The sequence below is a fragment of the Talpa occidentalis genome, unplaced genomic scaffold (assembly GCF_014898055.3).
Source record: "Talpa occidentalis isolate TD23 unplaced genomic scaffold, MPIMG_talOcc4v2.1 talOcc4.12, whole genome shotgun sequence".
Taxonomy (NCBI): Eukaryota; Metazoa; Chordata; class Mammalia; order Eulipotyphla; family Talpidae; genus Talpa; species Talpa occidentalis.
Window position 1 is genome coordinate 13,676,268 of NW_023601212.1, and position 18,164 is coordinate 13,694,431.

The following is an 18,164-nucleotide window of genomic DNA, read 5'->3' on the forward strand; positions in this document are numbered from 1 at the left end:
TCCCTTCCAACCCCCAAACTGAAAATGGTTGTGTCAGCAGCTTAACTCCACTGCCCCTCAACCTGCCAGTTCAATTCATCAGGTACCACAGAGCACCCTCAAGGTGTCTGCTCTGGGCTTTTAGGGATGGTGGGGAGAGCAGAGCGAATGAGACCCTGGCCTTACTTATAGTCTGGTTCAAGGACTTGTAATCTAATCTAGTGCTCAGCCTCTTCCCAAAGGGGTCCCCAGAGTTTATTTCCAGTGTGCCCACAGGCAAGCAAAAAGCACTAAACCTTCCCAGACAGAACAGAGAACCTGGGAGAGACTTTTCCTCACTAAGGTCTGCCTTATGAGACCGGCCCATATAATAACGGTTCATCATTATTACTGGCTGCTTAAAATATCAGAGATGCATTCTATAAAGTGGGTGAATCAGCTAATTATAAGAAAGACCCATGGCAGGCAGAGAGGTTGCCAAATATAAATCAGCAAGTACAGCCTATGGGGCGGTAATGCTGGAGACTCAAGTCCTGAGACCAACCATCTCTGGAAGCTCTGTGTGCTTGGCTTCCAGGGTTCTGACCACAAAACCATCTCTGTCCTGGCTTTTCTTGTTGTTCCAGAAGTTTCCACAATTACCTCACATAAAAAGCAATCATATAAAAGCAAATGCAAAAATACATGCAGATTTGTCAGAACTGATATTTAATTACCATGACAGCTTAGACTGAAAATGTTTATTGAGGTGTAAGTATTTATTTCCATGCTAATTCTGGAGAATTTGCATCTTAGCCCCAGCTTTGCCTTCTCTGGCTTCTCTAAAACAGATGAGTGGATTAAAAAATGTGAGGTGTATATATATATATATATATGAGGTATATATAAATATATGTGAGGTATATATATATGTTACTATCATGTGGAGCAAGTCCTATAGGAATGTAGGACTATTATATATAATATAGGGATATTATATAGGAATGACATATATATGGGAATATTACTCAGAATTCAAAAATGATAAATTCATGCATTTGCAATAATATGGATGGAGCTGGAAGGGATTATGCTAAGTGAAATAGTAAGGATGGGAAAGGAATATATCACATGGTGTAACTTACAGGTGGAATATAGAGAAACCAAAGAGTCAGATAATGACAAACTTAAAAAACCTTGAAAGCCCATTACAGAACTGACACATACAGAGGTGAAGGGAGAAGGGGGTGCTCCGCTCACCTTAGTTTCATAGCCACGCCATAATCAGTGTCTTCCTAGTGGAGCTAGGAAGAGAAACTAGGAAAAGAGAAGAGAGGAACAGATTCTCTGTGGGAGGGGTGTTGAAGACGGAGGATGGGAAGAGAAGGGTTTCAGTGAGGTGGGTGTTCAGTAGTCACTGAATTTCATTCTCAGAGAAAGTGCCCCTGTAACAGTAAGAAGCTTTCTTGCTTGGTAAATTATAACCTGAGTATTAGCAGCAATTAACTCCACGAAACTCTGACTTACAAATTATACTTCCTGAAGAAAAGGACAATGACTTTTATTTTTATGTCCTCAGTGCTTGACTTGAGACCTAATTTTGTTTTAGAGGTGTCTATAAAGTATTGAATGACTGACCAACTCTCTGAGCTCCTGGTTCTATTTCTTTCTAAGTATTGGCTAGGATGCCTCTTATCCAAACAAACAAACAAACAAACACACAAACAAACAAACAAACAAACATACAAACTCCCCAGGAGGTCTAGTCACCAAGTAAAGCTTGCTTCTTGTCTGCAGGCCTTTCACAAGTCATGAGTGGATGCTCATGGTCAATCTCCCTTCCAACATACTCACCTAACCAGATCACTGAGGCAGGTAAAACACAATGAACATTTATATGGTCTCATACTTATTTACCTTCACCAGCATCCACTTCATTTAAATTCCTTTTTTCTCTCTGGTAACATGGGAGCTATCTACTTTACTTTTTTATGGCTACCTGTAACATTTTTAATAACTATGCTCATATGATTTCTAGGCATTTTTAAGCTCTGTAGTATTTCTATTTTCTTTTTAAACCTGGCAAAGATAGTAAAATGTCTAACTGATTAGCACCTTCCTTGTATCTTGTTATTATCATCTGGAGCAAGGATGGGCAAAATGCCATTCCCAGGCCAAATCTGATGACCACATGTTTTCATAAAGAAAGGTTATTTTTTGAAACACACGCACATCCATTCATTTATGTACTGTCTGTGGATGTTTCCACCTTACAATGGGAGAGTTGAGTAGTTGCAACAGAAACTATATGGCCTGCAAAGTCTAATATATTTACTATTTGGCCCTTTACAAAAAATGTTTGTAGATCTCTGGTTTAGAGTTTTTATTTTGCCCATTTTGAATACCAGAGGAAGTGTTTTATTTTCAAACAGGTTCAATATACATGCAATCATTTAATTCATTTCTGTGCTCACCATCACTTATAGTGTCCCAGCTTATTTTTTTTAGATTCATCTACTTCTTTACTAGTTTCTGCCTGTGGTTGGTACATTCTCAGTGTTTGCAGAGAGAATGATCGTTGAGCTGGCTATGAAATTTTAAGTTGATGTTAATTTTCCTTCAAATTTTAGATTTTCTCCTTTGTTTTCCTTTGCCTGTGTTTGTTAACAGGATAATTGCTGTCAGTTTAATTGTTCCTTGTAGAGCAGGATGTCCTCTTTCTAATAGCTTTAATATTTCTCTTTATCTCTGTGCTCTATAGTTTGACTTCAAGTCTAAGTGTATATTTATTTTTATTCTGCTCAGTACTTCATATGCATTTTTAACTGGTGGATTCATGTCTTTCTTCAATGCTGGAAAAAAATCTCAGCTATTCTTCTCTCAAATATTGTTTCTTTGTCATGATCTCCATTCATCATTTGTAAGATTTCTGATTATTTCTATTCCACAGTCTTCTACTTATTTTTCTTTTTATTTCTGCATGTTATTTAATAATGTTTGCTCACTTTTAATGGATTTTTTTTATATATGTGATGAATCTAAACATACCTATTTTCTTATTGAAATTCCATTGGCTTGCAATACTGTGCATGATTTGGGGAATGGGTTCACACCTCTTCAGATTAAGTTACCACACCACACCCACAATAAAATTACCCATAGTCCTTCACTATAGATCATTGTACCCCCACCGCTCTTTTTTCCCCACTCCCTCCTACCCTCAATAGTAGCCTCAATTTTATAATCATATTTCTAGAACTTATTTTGGTTTAGTTTTGTTTGTTCCTTTGTTTCTTTATATTCCACCTATGAATGAAATCATCTGGCTCTTGTCTTTCTCCTTCTGACTTATTTCACTTAATATAAATCCCTCTAGTTTCCTCCATGTTATCAAAAATAGCAAGATTTCATTTCTTTTCACAGCTGAGTATTATTCTATTGCTTATATATACTACATTTTCTTTATCTTCTCATCTGTTGTTGGGCACTTAGGTTGTTTCATTATCTTGACTATTGTAAATAGTGCTGCAATGAACACAGGAGTGCATATATTCCTTCACATTAGCATTTTTGACATTAATTTGAGTGGTACTGGATAAATACCAAGGAGTGGAATGTACTTATTTTTAAAATTTTGTTAGAGAGGTGCAACTAGTTAATTTCTTTTGGAGTTACTTTAGTGGTCTATTTTATGTTACTTTCTAGCAGATTTCTTTGATTTCTAGGGATCATTTTTAATGGGATTTTTTCATTTTGTTTCATATTTTTCTTTCATCCTTCCTTATGTAATAATTCAGTGTTTGTCTCTACTTGATTTCCTATATTTCAAGTACAGAGCCAGGGCTATATCATAGCATCACTGGATCTATAGTGATATTAAGGACACTGCTGATTCAGACATGAATTTAGTGGGTGGCCTGATACAGTACCTGCTCATGAGACTGTGTCCATTTTCTTCCAATTCCCTGAGCCTACAGCTTCCTCTTAAATAGTGGTTCTTAAAGTATTCTCTAGAATAGTAGCATCAGCATCCCTGGAAACTAGTTAGAAATGCAAATCCTTACCCCAGACACTCAGGGGGTGGGGGTTCAGCAATCCGTGTTTTAACAAGTCCTTGGGGTGGTTCTGATGTACACTCAAATTTAAGATCCATGGCAATCAGTCCCCAGGCAACTAGCCAATGATTGCTTTGTCAGCCTCCATACATGAAGGGAGATATTCAGCCAATTAAGTTCCATAACTTCAAACAGTGAGCCTAATACTGTTTTCTCAACTGATTTCTTACCGGCTTTCTCTTTCATAGTTTGTTATTTCTGTGTTTAGGACAAAATGAGTATCCTGGAACTTGAATTTACAGAGACATCCTTAAATCTAAAAGAATAATCCACACTAGCAGCCTCTTGGGTTCTATAACCACATTACCATACTCATTATACACTATCTGATTGGATAACCAAAATATCAGCTACGTTCATATACCACAAATATTTTGCTGTGCTTCGTTATCTTGGGCAAGCAGTTTGACCTCTCTGAACCTCAGCTAATCTACCTATCAATATAAAAGAGCAAAGACACCTACCTGAAAGTTTTAATATGAGCACTTATCCAATGTCACATGTAGAATAACCTCACATATTGCCAGGCTCACAACTGATTCTCAGTAGCTGTAAATCTCCTCCCTTTTTGAATCGACAGTTTTTGTTAACTTTAAATATTGTTAAGATTAAGGCTGCCAGTTCACTTACCAATTTGCTTCTTCTCCAAATGCCTTTGTCACATCCTAATTCATCAGAACATGATAATATTCTAAAGGAGAATTATTAAGACGTTCCTCCCCATTCATGATGAACGGTCTCATCCTGCTCACTCCTGAGGCTGGAGGTATGCGTTCATGGCCAACAGCACACTCCACACAGCCTCAAAAGGGAAGAGTGCTTAGTGCAATGCTCCACATGGAACCTCCAGACCTGGCAAAAGACAGCAATAACAAGAACAATTTATAATCCTGGTTTTACCGATGAGGAAATTATAGAAAATTTAACTTGTCCAAGTTCACCCAGCTAATAAATTGCAGAACCAGGACTTGAAGCAGACAATAAGACCACCAGACAGCCTACAGGGACTCTGAAGAATGAGGAATAATCTCCTCTGTCAGTGATCTGGGTCTAACCCTCTGCATTTTGCAGCTCTGATTATTCAGTCATCAGATCATATTTTCATTCCATTTTAGTAACTGAATTCTACTCAGGCTCTGTTTCCATCAAAAAATTGTAGCCATTCTCCAGGAAAAAGGAAAGAACAGTCCCCTCAGGCAAAATCAGTGGCTCCTCAGGACATTTCCCTGGTGGTCTGTGCTGCTGTCTTGATGAATGTCACATGCAGTCACTGGCGGCCTGTCCATGAGTATTTTCGACTTCTTTGTTCCTTCCTCTCAGTTGTGGGTCTGTCTCTGCCTAGCCAGCTCTTTGACTAACTCTGTCTGCTTCTGTCATTCTCCTTTTCTTCTTCAACAAAATTGCCTTCACAACGTGGTGACAACTTCCCACCTGCAGCAGAACTACCTATTTTGAAAGGGAAGTGAATTACAGATTATAAAAATCCTTACATACACTATTTCTTGAATTTTCTCCTCAGTCAGTTCTGTTACAAAGGCACTATTTTGCCCACATTGCTGGCAAGGGAGGTGGTCAAACCAATCCGATCCAAAAAACAATTGTTCAGCCATAGGGTAGGATTTGGGGTGGCAGCAGGACAGAGAGGACTTTGGATGGTCTTGGGATAACTCACATGGGTGAGTTTCCCTTCAGTCCCCAGCATTTCCATTTGGGATGATTCCATCTTGCACTGACTCAAAAATGCAGTGAATTTTGGTCTATAAACAGCTTGAAGAATGGGTGAGTATAGAAAAAGTGAGTACTATGATTCTAGTGTTTAGAGAAGTTTCACCTAGTAGGAGGAAGAAAAATGAAGAAAGATGATTCTTCACTTGGGCATAAAAGGAGGCAGTGGATACACACTAGCTGTAACATTATCCCTCCTTTCCAAAGTGCTAATTCATTAAAACTAATGAGGCCCTGATGCTGCCTAAGCTGAATGCTGATCAGATTCCCGGCATGCATCTGCCTCGCCAGCTCCCACTCTGCAGTGCCCCAGAATGAGGGAGAGCCCTTGTTAGGCCCCTTGTAGGGGCCTCTACAGATCTGACCATGGGCTGACATGAATTGGCTCTAGGTTTTCACATGAGTATATGCCATTGGGGACATAGAAAAATGCACAGACTTCCTTTACCCTCATTCTGTAATGCATCTGCTTCTGATAAAACCACATTGTCCTGTCTGCTGAGGAACACCCTGCAAACAACTTTTTCCTAAGCCTTACCTTGGATGTCCAAAAGTCACCTGCATTTCCTGTCTGACCACCAGGCAGAAGAGAGGTGCATTGCTGGGAAGGAGTAGGGTAGGGAGCAATAATTCATATTTCCTCACTCTCAGAAAAATGTCAATCCTAATTGCCATCCGTTTTAGGAAGAAGGCATGAAGACAGCTGCAACTTAGTTAAGGGCAGGAGGGAGAAATATTGGCTACTCCCTTACATGGCAGTTTATCTCCTTTCCGTAAGTATTAATTGAGAGTCTATTACAATGGATGAGGAAATATACTAGACACTGCAGAAGTGCTGCAAATTAGACAGCAGTGTTCCCATTCTTTTAGAACTTATTCTTCTGGGTAAGATAAACAATTTAAGAAGTAAATTAATGTCAAATTAAATAAATTAGGCAACTACATTCAGAGTGCATGGGAGCGAGACACATGGAGAACAATATTAATTTGGGTGGTCAGAGAGAGCCTCTGAGAGAAGATGTTAGAACCAAGACCCACAGGACAAAGAAGGACGCCTGGGGTGGGGACTGGGGGGCTGCTGAAGGCAATCTCAGAGTAGGAGCAAGCACTTAGGAGGGGACACTCTTTTTAAGACTGAGAACAGAAAAGACCCAACTGTGACTGGGATGTGATGGGGAATGGAAAGTGGGCAATAATGTCCAAGAAGAGGGAGGGGTCAGAAAATGTTGGCTTCATAGACTATGGGAAGGAGTCACTTTTTAAAATATTTTATTTTATATAATTCTTTACTCTTCATCTGTTATACCTGTGAAGACAGAGATTTTGCAGCATTTCTGGGCATTCTAAGTCCCCTTGGGACATTCTTCAGGGTCTAATCTAGTAGATTTTTTTTTTTAAACACATCTTCCAGTTCCATCCACTTTTACTGCCATCAGAGTCAGCATAGTTGCAATCCAATGTCTTTGCAGAGATCCTAATAATGCCTGGAGAATCAAGTCCCCTCAGATCCTGGGGTGTTTGATAGCAACATCCTCAATTATTTGGTCTGACATAGAAGAGAGGATGTCCCAATTGTGGCAGCACTTCCCCTAGCTGAGAGTTGGTCCTTGTATTGGTAAGATTGCATGTTATTGCAAGTAACGAAAGCATTATAACATTTGAAGCATTTTAAGAATGAATTTATTTGATTCATTGTATAAGAAGTCCAATGATGATGAATCCAAGGCTTATGCAACCACTCAGCAATGTCATTAGGGATCCGGGTGTCTCTTTCTGCTCTGCCCTTCATACAGTGTAGAGTCTCATCCTCGAAGGTTGCTTCATGGTCACAAGGTGGTTGTTGCACCTCCAGACCACAGGAAGAAGAGGAAGGACAAGTGGGCAAAGGACTCTCTGCGCATAAGAATTTCTATATATTCAAGAAGATGAGTCTTTTTAGACATCTCCGTACATCTCACTGGCCAGAACTGTGCCCATGCCATCACTCGCTGCAAGCGCATGAGCGGAAAATAAGTAATATTAAATGGATATGTTGCCCTCTGAACAACAACAAAAAAATTGGTACTTTTGTCCATAAAGAAGGAAATAGAAATTAGGTAGGCAATTAGTATCCACCACAATCCTCTACTCAAATGCACTTTTTAAATTACAAAGCAAATCTACTCAGGCATGAATTAGTCAAATGATTTAATTAGAAACACATGATTTAGGCAGGGTTTTTTTTTTTAATAAACTTTATTTTTTAGAAAAAAACAGTTTTAGAATCATGGAAAATTTGTGAAGATGGTACAGAGAATTTCTGATATACCAGGACCTCATTTCCCCTATTATTAACATTTTACATTAGTGTGGTACATTTGTTACAGTTAATGCACCAGTGTTGACACATTGTCATTAACCAGAGTCCCTAGCTTATTCAGATTTCCTTCCTTTTTGCTCTAATGTCCTTTTTCTGTTCCAGGATCCCTTCTAGGGCAACATAGGACATTTAGTTGTCCTGTCTCCATAGCCTCTTTTAATCTGTGGCTGTTCTCAGACTTCCCTTGTTTTTGATGACCTTAACAATTGAAGAGCATTGGTTAGTATTATATAGAATGTCTCTCAAATAGAATTTGTCTAATGTTTTCCTCATACTTAGACTGGGATTATGAGTTTTGAGGAGTAAGATCACAGAGGTCAAGTGCATTTTTCATCATATCATATCATATCATAAGATACACACAGCAAACATCATACAGTATCACTTTTTTTAAAAAATAAATTTTATTTTTATATTCCCCATACAATTGCAACCCCCTTATTTTGACCCCAATCCCTCCCCTCCCCACCCCCCAACCCCCCATAGAGTGTCTCTGGTTCATAGTTGTTTGTTGATTTTGATATTTTCTTTCTTATAGTTATTCTTTTTCCTGGTCCCTTATTTAAGTTTTCTAGATTCCTGCTATGAGTGAGACCATCTGGTACTTTTCTTTTTCTTTCTGGCTTATTTCGCTGAGCATGATCCCTTCCAGCGCCATCCATGTTGCTGCAAATGGCATGTGTTTATCTTTTTTGAATGCTGAGTAATATTCCATGGTGTATATGTACCACATCTTCTTGATCCAGTCATCTATTTTTGGGCATTTGGGTTGTTTCCAAAGCTTAGCTATCATACAGTATCACTCTTGATGTTGCCTTTGGTCACCTGGCAGGAGCAGTGTTTATCAGGGTTCCCACTCTGCAGGTTTCTTCCATTTCCTTCCATACTGCACTCTGTAGAAGGAAGTCACTAAGTGCAGTCCACTTAAAGAAGACAGGGTTATGCTCCTTGTCCTTAAAAAGCATAGTATCTACCTAAATTATTTGTAATTCTTGTGCCCAAATAATTGTCTCTTCTCCCAATTATTTGTTTACTTATTTATGCAATCATTTATTGATGTCATTATAGCCTCATGAATATTTATTTTGTACCATTTATGATACAATGCTCTTATTGTGTCCATATTCTTCTAGCTTTGACCAGAGGGAGTGCACTTAGTTGGCTCCTGTGTCCCCTTGACATTCCCCCATCAGTGTCAGTGAGTGTGCGTGTGTGCACGCGCGCGCGCGTGTGTGTGTGTGTGTGGTGTGCTCATAGCACTCCCTTACTTTCTGGTACTACAAGATGCTGCAGGCTCATCGTGTGTTTTCCCTGCCCCTGTCTGAGAACCAGCCACGCCTCCTAGAAGCCTTGGTTCCTTTTATCACAGAATGGCATGAAAAACCAAGTGCTGGGCACTACATGTGCTCATTGTGGGCAGTTGTCTTTAATAACAGACTTAGAATTTCCTTCCCCAACTCTCAAATGAATAATTATGTTGCTCCTCTGTCTACCTCCAGTTTCTTTCTATCTCTGCCCACACAGAACTGAGATCGACAGGAAAACTCAGTGTTCAAAAGTTAGGGTGGAAAGAATATGAAAAATAAGACACTTGCCTCCATAATTAACCCAGAAACAATTTGGCTGAAAGGATGCTGAGCTCACAGAATTCCTGAATGTTAGAGATATTATGTATCCCCAAGGTCATGTGTCTAAGCATCCAAAGAGGAAAGTGTTGGATCCAGGGTAATGTCTTCATATTTAGAATCTTAACCCTATAGAATTCCCACTGCTGTCCCTAAAACAACATGCTGGTAAAATTTATTGACTTCTTCATCCTCCCAGCTTAGTGTAGGACTGGCCACTGCCTCCATAAGACTAACACCTGGCAGACAACTCAGTTTACTGGGGACAGGCTGGCTAGCATCCGTAGCAAATGTTCAGGGGTGTGTGATAGCAAAGAGCAGAGCTGTTAAACACCAGACTTGCCATGTAGGGAGCAGCTCAGACCTCCCTCAGGCCAGGAGGCTGCATCTGTAGTACCGATAATGAGGCGCCAACACAGGTGTTTTACCTCAGGATCCCCACCCCCCAGGTCCCTGCTGCCTCTGCCACTCCTACTGGAGGAAAAACACTGATTTGGGATGTGAGGCTGTTTGGATGATGTTGTTTTTCTGATGTAACCCCTGTTGGTTTCCCCACCTCCCTTTTCTCTGCCTCCTTCCCTCTCTCTTGGGGGCAATTTCTGTGTCTCTGGCTCCTCATAGACGCCAAAGAGAGCTAATTAGCTGTCTGATTCGTCCCAGGCCACCTACCCCAGGACACTTGGCAGTAAGACCAGACAGGGTGTGGCCCTAAGCTCCTCAGGGTACATTAGGGTGCCTGGGGGCTGGGACCACTCCTGCTCTGACATGGAGCTATGGATCATGCAGCAGTATGGATGGGGAGGCATAATCTACCACAGAGACATTTGTCCCTTCTACCTCAGTTGGAGAAAAAGCAATTCCCACAGCCTTTAATTCATTTCTTCCTCCACCTGAAATTCCCTGACTGTGGCGAGGACATGTCAGTGATGAGCTTTGCAGAGGACTTCTCACCCATGGGTGGATCTCAGCTGTGCAACCCCTTCTTTCTCCTCACTCCACATTTACCAACAGAACTCACATCTACTCCCCATTTCTGGGAGAAACATAGGCAGAATGTCTCAAAAGTGTTGTCTGCATGGATGGTCATAACTCCACCCCTACCAAATCAGACTTCAGTGCCTTCCCCCATAAAACGTCCCTGTCAACAACTTTCCATTGCCAGTTGTGTCCCTTCCTGCTCCATAGCATGCAACATGGTGGGCCTCTCCTTGCTTGAATTGCTTCCTCCTCTTGGCTTACAGGACACATTTTCCTTCTACCTCAAAACGGCTCCTCCTCAGTCTCCCTCGTGGGCTTTCACTCCTCTGCTGAAGTCTGCTGTCTCCATCCTGTTTCTCTCCTGAGTGACCTGTCCCAGGGCTACCATCTATATGCTGAGGACACCGTGGCTGTCGCTCTCTGCTCCAAATCCAAATGTCCAGCAACTTACTCTCTCTGCTTGGAGCAGAAGCCCAGGCTTGGGGTTTCCTGATAAATTCAACCACTACCCTAATTAATGATGGTGAAACACGTCCTGAAGTAGCTTTCTGCTCCTTACTTTGCCTCAGCTTCCTTCTTATCCTTGCATTTCCCGCCTGAGCATACAGTGATTATGTAATAACAAGTCACAAATTCCTTACTGAGATGCCTGCTCCACTGAACATTCACGGCCACCTGGTGAAGTGAATATCTTTGGCCCCATTTTGCAGTTCAGAATACTAGGGCTTGGGGGAAATGAAACCTCTAGCTGTGTCACATGACTGGAAACAGCAGAGGCAGAACTAAAATCTTGTTTTGCTTAAGTCCAGAGCCCAAACTCTCAAAGACTCTCCTTCCTGATTGGCTCTTCTTATTAATCCATCTGCAGCCACGATCAATTTTGCACCTAAGCCTGATTCTGGAGGCCCCTGGGCCTGCCTTCCAGGATGGTGTGTCCTTCTGCCTTGGGGTCCTGGTGTGGGAGTTCCAGACCTTACACATCATAGATCCCAGGCCATCTAGTGAAGTACGTTTTGCTCCCCGACAAGCCAAGCACAATTTATGCTGAAAGAAGGGGCAGAGTGTAATTATGAGAAGGATGTAGAAGGAGAAAGCCTAGGTCCCAAGAGTATTGATCCCTAGTGTACCAGCAATGAGGAGCCTGGGAACAGTCTGTCTAGATCTGCGGCATCAGAGCAACCAAACGTAGTCAGATGTCAAAGAATCTTTTATACTGAATGAGGTGAGAGCAGGAAAGGGCAGACAACTTGAACGGAGATAGATATCTCATTTAAAGATCTCTCTGGAAAAATCTGTCTATCCCTTCCCTTTTTTGGGCATGATAACTGAACATTTTATTTAGATGCTATCTGAGAACTCCACTCCATATGCTGCTATCATGGCGCATCTCTGGGGAAGTGGTAGGGGTCAGCCATCATGGTTTTCAATCTGGGTTCCAGGAGACCCTGAGGGTCCACTAGAATCTTGGGATCTAGAAAAGGTTCCACCTTCAGTGTGAGCAATCCCAATTAAAGTCCTTGGGGCAGGGAGTCCCATACAATTTCATGTCTTAAAAAGGAAAAAAATTCTGGGCCTCCCTGGTGGTGCAGCGGTTGAGCGCTGGGTTGCAAAGCTGCTCGCAGCCTCTGCAGCGCCAGTTCGATCCCAGCCAGCCGCAGGGCGAGGGTCCCACATGGCGCGAAGACCTCTCCTGCCACCCACTGCTCCCCTCAGCAGCGTACTTCATCAGTCTGCCTGTTCTGCTCCCTGCTCTGGCTCTGGTGAATTCTCTCACCCTCCCATGCTTCTGACTGTACCCAGTGCTTATATAAATAAATAAATAAATCTTTTAAAAAAAAAAAAGAAAAGGAAAAAATTCTATTTTGTTAAAGGACAATACTATATAAAAGACAAGACATTTTAAAGTGAGACAGGCCTGGGTTGATATTTTGATTCTGCAACTCAGAAACAAACACCTTTAAGCCTTATTTTCTGCACAGCAATTTAGGGGTGATGATACCTACACCAGGGTTGTAGTGAGAAGTGAAGGAGTAGTGGATGCTCCTAGGAGAGCACAAACTCTGACATCCTGCCACCCACACAGCAAAAATGACTGAGGGTTCTCATGTGTCACCAGTGCCCCCAAATAGAAGAAAGTTGCAGGGTACCTTTAAATATCAGCCCCAGAGGCAGGACCATCTAATTTAACAAGAAGCCCTTGTCTGCCCAAAACAGCCATCACAGAGCCTGGCCTCTAAGCCCAGCACCTGCCTCTTTGGGGTGTTGTTGAGGGTCTCACTGACCCTCTACAACATGCAGCCTGTAGGGGACACGAGTGGATGGCTCCCCTAAGCCAACAGCAGCACCCAGAGAAACAGCCTCACAGAAGGAAGGCAGCGAGGCGATTAGAAATGGATTCCCTGACAGCCAGTGCAGGGAAAGCTGATCTCCTGACACTGAAAAAGGAGTCGGAGTGACTCGAAAGCAGGTGCAGACGTAGATTACAGCTCCGTGAAATTATGATCAGTAGCCTCTGTTTAAGGAGGAAGGAGAGTGTGTAATGTGTTTTTGAAAAATGTCTACTAAAAATGATGAATTTTTTTCAGAAGCGATTTTGGCTCCTGGAAGGATAGGTTTCAGTTATCCCGCCAGTTTGTGTAAATTCCAACAATGCCCAGATAAATGAGGTGTTACTGGACTTAAACTCAGTCCCTGCGACTTGTGGGTCTGTTTGGAGCAATGGAATGAATGGGAACCTGACTACTGCTGGGTCTCTGTCCAAAGAAAAGAAGCTGAACCTCTGGGGCAAATTCCCCAGCAAAGTCAGGAACGAGGGCCAGCCGCAACCAAGCAAGGGGAAGAAACAGGAAGGGAGACATCCGGGCTGGAAAGAGCAGATAGTTAGAGCCAGAGCAAGGTGCGATTCATTAGGTTTTATGTATCTTCAGTGTACAGAGATGGAAGAAAGGACTAAGTGTCAAATTACCCATTTAATTATTTTTTAAAACTCTCATCGTAGGTCTTGCGTGGTTGTAACACAGCATATCACTTACCCACAGGTGTGAAATCCCTGCCGACTAAGAACTTCAGGATGACGGCCACGGCCAACCCTGAGAAATACTTGAAGGTGTTCAAATCAGAAGTGTTCTTAGACTTCCCCGGGGTCTGGGGGAGTGGACACTGGACATGGTGCTGCCAGGAGCCTCCCAGCTCAAGGAGGGAGACCTGGTGACTTGTTTCCAAATGTCGGAGGAGAGAACTTCTGGCTTCCAGGGTATCAAAAAAGAGCTGCCACACTGTCAGCTACACATTCGACCTTTGCTCGGGTCAGCTTGGGACTGTGGCTCTCTCTGCCTTGGGACTCAATACAGTGAGAATTTAATCAAGACTGCTGGGATGGGGGACCCAAATGTGTGAAGGCTCAAAATTTACTTTCAATTTCAGGGAAGAATTTTACTTCTTGGGCCTCCCTGGTGGCGCAAGGGGTAAGCACCGCACTATGAAGCAATCGGCAGCCTCTGTAGCATGAGTTCGATCCCCGGCCAGCCAGGGAGAATTCTACCCACATGGCGAGACAGACACCTCTGCTGTCTCGCCCACTGCTCCCCTCAGCAGGTGTTTCAATCAGTCTGCCTGTTCTGTTCCCCACTCTATCTCTGGTGAATCCTCTCACCCCTTGCATCTCTGGCCTGTACCCCCACCCCCAGCTCTTGTATGCACAAGAAAAATACCGGATGGTCTCACTCATAGCAGGAATCTAGAAAACTTAAATAAGGGACCAGGAAAATGAATATAAGAAAGTGAAAATCAAAATAAACAAAAAACTATGAACTAGAGACACTTTTGGGGGGTGGGGGGTGAGAGGGGAGGGATTGGGGTCAGAATGGGGGGGTTGCAATTGCATGGGGAATATAAAAATGAAATTTATTATTTAAAAAAAATCTTTTTTTTTAAAAAAGAATTTTACTTCTCCTTGAAACCCTGGCAAATACGTACATACATACATACACCCCCATACACATAAAATAAAGCAGCAATGCCTTTCTACATGTCTTTGGATACCACCCTTACTGGGCTTCTAGTTCCCTAATCTGCCTTGTTAAACATCCCACTAGCTCCAGCCTCTGGCCTGGGGACCCTATGTTACCATCACAGACTCTGAACTGCTCATTAGGAATCTTTCACAGAGACAGCCTGGGGACCACCATCCTCTTCCCTTTTCCTCACTCTTCTTGACTGGGCTTCTGTGACACTTGGTTCCCTTCTGACAAGGGATGAGTCATTCTTGGGACACAGCCTAAGCCCTCACACCTGCAGGGTCCCCAAGATCCCTGGAGGACACTAAGCTCACAGAGTAGCTCTCACTTTTCCCATGGACCAGTGTTCTTCCCACCAGTCATAGCTCTCCTGTCACCCCCAAAGAAAAGCCAGGTGCCTGAAGCCATGTGAGACTGTATATGGGGCCCAGAGGGTGACCTGTGCAGGGCAGACCGTGACTTTCCCAGAGCTACAACGGAGGAGTGAGATGAGCCTGGAACAGGGGCCCGTGCCTTCAGCCACTTTCCCATCCCTTATGCCAGCAGGCCTCAGATTCATTTGTAGCATAAGTAATCTGTTGCCAAAAGAAAGTACCAACATTTGCTAAATGATTAGTTTTCTTAATTTAGTTTGGGAAGCAAAATAGCAAAGTGTTACAAGCAGGCACTTTGGAGTCCAACAGTGTCTGACTATCTGACTCCACTGCTGATTCTTTGTGACCTTGAGCAATTTCCTTTACTTCTTTAACCCTCAATCAGCCTGTCTGTGAAATGGGAGAATAATAGCATTTACCTCCTAAGGGTTGTTGTGAGATTAAAAGAGACAAGACATGCCACCTGCTTAGCACAACGTCTAGTGTGGAAGCAGCTACCAATAAAGTTTGGCTAAAATTAGTATTTGTATTCATGTGTCTTATTTGTATATAGAAATAAATGCAGGAGGCTGTCTGTAATAACTGTTCCTTCTCTCTCAGACAGGCTTTCCTGCAGCCGGGAGAGAAAAAGGTGGAATTGCAGGCTGTACTGAGGAATAGCACGTAATAGCAGCTTATCTTATTTTTTTTTTTTGTCACATCTTAAAGTGAGTTATCATCACGGATGTGCTAATAATATTTGTGGCAGTTACATCTTATTATGGCACTTTGTTTCCCCACAAAATAAATGTAGATGTGCTTGTGTTTATGTGTCTTTCCCTCCTCATGTTGGCTGCACTGAGAAAGTGTGCCTCCAGCACAAGTCTCCTCTGTCAGGCTGGCTGGGTAGACTGATGTTCATGACAGCTGCACCCAGGTCTCCCTGGGGTCCCTGATGAGGCCCACGCCCTGAGGTCCTGAAGGTGTGGCAGGAGAACATGGGTGTGGACAGGCAGCACTGCCCGGTAGGCCAGCGCCAGGCCATGCTCGCGGGGCAGAACCAATAGCCGGGAGCTGCCTTCCCTGCTATGAATATGGAGGAGCCTTCACTCAGGGCTGATGCCCTGGGGTTTGTCTCTCCCCACCACTCCCCTGCTCTCTGATCAGATGTCACTCTTTTTATTATTATTATTCCCTCTGTGTTGACAAGAGACTTAAACACTTCACAGGAGAAAAGAAAAAAGAGGGTGGGTTGAGTGGGGAATCTTTTCTTTGAATCCAAGGTGTTCGTTTTTTTCAGATCAGCAAATAAGTGACTACCAGAGTATAATTAAAACTAATAGGTTAATTAGAGAATATTTAGATCTTTCTGGAAAAAAATAATAAATGCCAGTGACTGTCTCCTTCTGAGGCAAACTGGGATTTTAATGAATCAGCCTGTTAGAGGAATGGCACACTTACATTTGATTCTGTCCCTTCCTTCAGGGTTCTGGGGTGACCGTGAATAGCTGGGGAACAGAGCCAGATGTTTCTGTAAAGAATGGAAGAGGAAGACTCTGGGCAGTGGAGGGTTCCCTCAGAGGTGGCAGAACAGGGGCTGACAGCAGCAGGGGAGTCAGGGACAGCAGTGCCTTCATCCTTGCTCCTCCCGTCTCCTTCCCACCTCCACCCTCCCTCCCACCCCCCTCTCTCCTTTTCCCACTCAGCTGTGACTATCACTCAGCCTGAGCCAAGCTCTCTTCCTCCAGACAATGGGATTTTAGAGTGTCCATGCCATAACAACCTTTTTCTGGAGGACTGTGTGTGTGTGTGTGTGTGTGTGTGTGTGTGTTGGGGCGGGGGGCACACAGGAGGTGGAGAGTCACACAAGGAGGCAAAGGCCCACAGATAGGTCCTGTCTACCTCAGTAGGCTGCCCCTCAGGTCTGGAGGACTCTGGCTGGCCTAGAGGAGTGCTTCCCTTGTCCAAATTCTTAACCAATCCCTGGTTCTGCTCACTGAGCCCAGGAAATGCGGGTATAGTGGAATGTGAGTTATCAGTCCCAGCCAGGCCCAAAGCTAGGAAGCTGGAGGCAGCCAGGCCATCCAGTCAGTCTCCAACTCTTCCTGGTGCAGCAGAGCTAGAGGAAGAATCTCAAGGCATGCCCCAGAGTCTTCTTGTTTGAGACCTATTGGGATGGGTGATGGAAGAGTCCTGATACAGGTTGAAATGTGTCCCCCAAAAGACATGTTGGCGTTCTAACTCCAGAACCACAGAATGTGACCTTATTTAAAAATAGGATTACTGTAGATATAAGTATTTAAGATGAAGTCATTCTGGAACAGCATGAGCCCTCAATCCAATATGGCTGGTATTGCAGGAGAAGCAGAGGCAGACATAAGGAGGATGGCATGTGACAATGGAGGCAGAGTTGGACAGATGCTGCCACAAGCCAAGGATGCTGGGCTGGCAGAAGTGAAGAAGTAAGGAAGAACTCTCCTCTGGAGGCTTCCAAGGGATCACAGTCCTTTCAACATCTTCAAATTGGGGACTCCTAGCATCCAGAACTAGGAAGGAATAAATTTCTGGATACCCTAGGGCACTAATGCCTGGCTTTCAGCAGGCACCCTGATTCCTGGATCAGAGAAATCGCAGATTAGTCTGGAAATGAAATGTGAAGTCAAATACCTTGAATAAAATGAGCAGGTCTCAGTGTGGTCATCAAAGCTATTGTACCATGGAAGACTCGAAAGCCACACCCTGCCCTGTGCCCAGGATGGCTCTCTGTCCACTTTGACAGTCACTAGAAATTTCTTATGTTCTGGATGGATAATGTGAATGGTGAAAAAGAGAAACCCTCTAAATGTTTTCTTTTATTGTCTCATTTTTAATATTAATATCAGTTATACCTATTATTTGTTGAGAACTTAGCCAGGCATTGTGTTACAGACTTTATGGAAATTTTCTCACCAGTGGTCACTCCAAAGTAAGCCCTGCAGTTCCTGGGGGTCCACAAAAGAGGGTCCCCTTCTAGCACCAACCCAGCATGCCCAGAT

General features: G+C 43.1%; 1 long non-coding RNA gene across 1 annotated transcript in view; it reads right to left on the reverse strand.

The window, feature by feature from the left end:
• Positions 1-4,731, reverse strand: part of LOC119240679 (uncharacterized) — a 170,546-nt gene extending 165,815 nt beyond the window's left edge. The window contains exon 1 of the long non-coding RNA XR_008551019.1: positions 4,704-4,731. This is a non-coding gene — a long non-coding RNA (uncharacterized LOC119240679). The remainder of the gene's footprint in view (positions 1-4,703) is intronic.
• Positions 4,732-18,164: the final 13,433 nt, after the last annotated feature.